Source organism: Oncorhynchus keta, unplaced genomic scaffold (assembly GCF_023373465.1).
Source record: "Oncorhynchus keta strain PuntledgeMale-10-30-2019 unplaced genomic scaffold, Oket_V2 Un_scaffold_2868_pilon_pilon, whole genome shotgun sequence".
Lineage (NCBI taxonomy): Eukaryota > Metazoa > Chordata > Actinopteri > Salmoniformes > Salmonidae > Oncorhynchus > Oncorhynchus keta.
In genome coordinates this window covers 165,053-169,561 of record NW_026290903.1, presented here as the reverse complement: position 1 = coordinate 169,561, position 4,509 = coordinate 165,053, and the positions used below count along the sequence as shown (strand labels likewise).

The window sequence follows — 4,509 nt, the reverse complement described above, 5'->3', positions numbered from 1 at the left end:
GTCAGAACCCTTCTACACTGTCAGAACCCTTCTACACTGTCAGAACCCTTCTACACTATGTCAGAACCCTTCTACACTATGTCAGAACCCTTCTACACTATGTCAGAACCCTTCTACACTGTCAGAACCCTTCTACACTGTCAGAACCCTTCTACACTGTCAGAACCCTTCTACACTATGTCAGAACCCTTCTACACTTCTACACTGTCAGAACCCTTCTTATGTCAGGACCCTACACTATGTCAGAACCCTTCTACACTTCTACACTGTCAGAACCCTTCTACACTGTCAGAACCCTTCAGAACCCTACACTGTCAGAACCCTTCTACACTATGTCAGAACCCTTCTACACTGTCAGAACCCTTCTACACTGTCAGAACCCTTCTACACTATGTCAGAACCCTTCTACACTGTTAGAACCCTTCTACACTATGTCAGAACCCTTCTACACTGTCAGAACCCTTCTACACTATGTCAGAACCCTTCTACACTATGTCAGAACCCTTCTACACTGTCAGAACCCTTCTACACTGTCAGAACCCTTATACACTGTCAGAACCCTTATACACTATGTCAGAACCCTTCTACACTATGTCAGAACCCTTCTACACTATGTCAGAACCCTTCTACACTGTCAGAACCCTTCTACACTGTCAGAACCCTTCTACACTGTCAGAACCCTTCTACACTATGTCAGAACCCTTCTACACTATGTCATGACCCTTCTAGACCCCGTGAGGCTGGTTTGGTCTTTGGTGAATGGTCTTACAGCGTAGTGATGGCGAAAGCTTCTAGTGTCAGTTATTTATCCTGACAGTGAGTTTAGCTCAGAGCTCAGCGGAGGTTCCCTGTGTCACCACAGTATGGTCTTAACAGAATCTGTGCTTCTTTCATGTGATGCATTTCCTGTTCCTGTTGCCGTCCAATATGATTATTCAGAGCCATACAGCTGCACCGCTACGTTCTGTAACTTTGTGTTTCCTATTCCAAGTCAAATAATTAGCCTGAAGAGAAACCACGTGTTGTTTATGAACTAGCGGCTGGATTGGGATTGAAAAGGTACTGAGGCATCTAGGTGAAAAACACAAACGGGACGTCACTGTCTCCTGGAACTAGAATGTTGTTTTCTTCTGATTTTCAGGTTGGTGGAAGATGAGCAGTTCCTTCTGCTGTATGACAGCTTCCTACAACACCCCGGCCGTTTCCCATCATCCCACCACCCCTGGAGACCTCCTCAACAAGCCACGGGAGAGAAACAACCATCGCTGTCTTTTAACCTCGGAGACGAGGAACGGATGAAATACACCATGGATACGATGAGGAAACCTGACTCACTGGAGGACAGGGCTCTGACATGCCTTTCCATTAGGGACAACATCACTGACGGGATATAGAATACACCTGGACAACATCACTGACAGGATATAGAATACACCTGGACAACATCACTGACAGGATATAGAATACACCTGGACAACATCACTGACAGGATATAGAATACACCTGGACAACATCACTAATGGGATATAGAATACACCTGGACAACATCACTGACAGGATATAGAATACACCTGGACAACATCACTGACAGGATATAGAATACACCTGGACAACATCACTGACAGGATATAGAATACACCTGGACAACATCACTAATGGGATATAGAATACACCTGGACAACATCACTGACAGGATATAGAATACACCTGGACAACATCACTAATGGGATATAGAATACACCTGGACAACATCACTGACAGGATATAGAATACACCTGGACAACATCACTGACAGGATATAGAATACACCTGGACAACATCACTAATGGGATATAGAATACACCTGGACAACATCACTGACAGGATATAGAATACACCTGGACAACATCACTGACAGGATATAGAATACACCTGGACAACATCACTGACAGGATATAGAATACACCTGGACAACATCACTGACAGGATATAGAATACACCTGGACAACATCACTGACAGGATATAGAATACACCTGGACAACATCACTGACAGGATATAGAATACACCTGGACAACATCACTGACAGGATATAGAATACACCTGGACAACATCACTGACAGGATATAGAATACACCTGGACAACATCACTGACAGGATATAGAATACACCTGGACAACATCACTGACAGGATATAGAATACACCTGGACAACATCACTGACAGGATATAGAATACACCTGGACAACATCACTGACAGGATATAGAATACACCTGGACAACATCACTGACAGGATATAGAATACACCTGGACAACATCACTGACAGGATATAGAATACACCTGGACAACATCACTGACAGGATATAGAATACACCTGGACAACATCACTGACAGGATATAGAATACACCTGGACAACATCACTGACAGGATATAGAATACACCTGGACAACATCACTGACAGGATATAGAATACACCTGGACAACATCACTGACAGGATATAGAATACACCTGGACAACATCATCACTGACGAGGATATAGAATACACCTGGACAACATCACTAATGACAGGATATAGAATACACCTGGACAACATCACTGACAGGATATAGAATACACCTGGACAACATCACTGACAGGATATAGAATACACCTGGACAACATCACTGACAGGATATAGAATACACCTGGACAACATCACTGACAGGATATAGAATACACCTGGACAACATCACTGACAGGATATAGAATACACCTGGACAACATCACTGACAGGATATAGAATACACCTGGTTCATCACTGTACGGGATATAGAATACACCTGGACAACATCACTAACGGGATATAGAATGCACCTGGTCAACATCACTGACAGGATATAGAATACACCTGGTACAACATCACTGACGGGATATAGAATTTTACCTGGTCACAAATCAAAAAAATACCTGACAGGATATAGAATGCACCTGGTCAACATCACTGACAGGATATAGAATACACCTGGACAACATCACTGACAGGATATATAATACACCTGGACAACATCACTGACGGGATATAGAATACACCTGAGACAACATCACTGACAGGATATAGAATACACCTGGACAACATCACTGACAGGATATATAATACACCTGGACAACATCACTGACAGGATATAGAATACACCTGGACAACATCACTAACGGGATATAGAATACACCTGGACAACATCACTAACGGGATATAGAATACACCTGGACAACATCACTGACAGGATATAGAATACACCTGGACAACATCACTAACGGGATATAGAATACACCTGGACAACATCACTAACGGGATATAGAATACACCTGGACAACATCACTGACAGGATATAGAATACACCTGGACAACATCACTGACAGGATATAGAATACACCTGGACAGGATATAGAATACACCTGACAATGTGTCACACATAGATTTAAACCAGGTGGACATCAATCTGTCTGATATGGACAGGAGACAGCAGCACTGCTCTGATGACCTGCAGAGGAGAGGAGACAAACAGACAGAGGTACAGAAGACGTTACTTGAATCACCTTCCACAACACATGAATAATGACATTTGTAAACCCAGTGATCGTGGTGCCCTTTGTTTAATGCATGTCAACAAGACCCCGGGACAACACACTCCTTCTAAGGCTGAGAAACAGGTGTGTGGAAATGTATGACAGATAATGACGACAATACGAGGGGGGGGGGTTCTCTCTGTATGTAGACATTGAACAATGTTCTGTATAGATATGACATCAATAAGACGAGGTTCTGTATAGATATGACATCAATAAGACGAGGTTCTGTATGTTCTGTATAGATATGACATCAATAAGACGAGGTTCTGTATAGATATGACATCAATAAGACGAGGTTCTGTATGTTCTGTATAGATATGACATCAATAAGACGAGGTTCTGTATGTTCTGTATAGATATGACATCAATAAGACAAGGTTCTATATAGATATGACATCAATAAGACGAGGTTCTGTATAGATATGACATCAATAAGACAAGGTTCTGTATGTTCTGTATAGATATGACATCGATAAGACGAGGTTCTGTATGTTCTGTATAGATATGACATCGATAAGACGAGGTTCTGTATGTTCTGTATAGATATGACATCGATAAGACGAGGTTCTGTATGTGGACATCGAATCGTATCATGTTCTATACTAAAACATATTATTGAAAACATGTACAGCTGGTAAACCAGAAATAAAGACAGACCATAGTTTTAATTCTGTGTCCACAAACTGTTCAAAAAAATACCTATCTGTTCTTCTCAGCTCTGTTGAGACTCGTGGAGTTATTGCATTGTTAAATCCACCCTCTATTTTTTTAAGGTATGATATATATATATATATATATGTTTTATATGAAAAGGGATTGGTTTAAAACTGGAGATTTTATTTGATAGATTTATAACATTCAATGATGTTGTTTTTTTAAACATTTTTTTTTATGTTGATAAAATGTTTTGCCTTGATGAGA

General features: G+C 41.2%; 2 long non-coding RNA genes across 27 annotated transcripts; one reads left to right on the top strand and one right to left on the bottom strand.

Moving 5' to 3' along the window:
• Positions 1 to 1,369: 1,369 nt before the first annotated feature.
• LOC127928503 (uncharacterized) lies at positions 1,370 to 3,390 on the bottom strand. 17 transcript variants are annotated; one of them, XR_008131377.1, is made up of 5 exons: positions 3,087 to 3,390; positions 2,565 to 2,768; positions 1,742 to 1,809; positions 1,572 to 1,639; positions 1,387 to 1,503 (listed from the first exon to the last, which is right to left on the bottom strand). It is a non-coding gene; the product is annotated as an uncharacterized LOC127928503 (long non-coding RNA). The 17 variants fall into 17 exon arrangements; XR_008131375.1 differs by having other exon boundaries at positions 1,389 to 1,503; positions 1,538 to 1,639; XR_008131381.1 differs by having other exon boundaries at positions 1,389 to 1,503; positions 1,538 to 1,639; positions 2,599 to 2,768.
• Positions 3,391 to 3,422: 32 nt separating this feature from the next.
• On the top strand, positions 3,423 to 4,146 carry LOC127928502 (uncharacterized). Of its 10 annotated transcripts, none has more exons than XR_008131361.1 (3): positions 3,423 to 3,851; positions 3,884 to 3,965; positions 4,071 to 4,146. It is a non-coding gene; the product is annotated as an uncharacterized LOC127928502 (long non-coding RNA). The 10 variants fall into 10 exon arrangements; XR_008131367.1 differs by having other exon boundaries at positions 4,030 to 4,146; XR_008131368.1 differs by having other exon boundaries at positions 3,998 to 4,146.
• Positions 4,147 to 4,509: the final 363 nt, after the last annotated feature.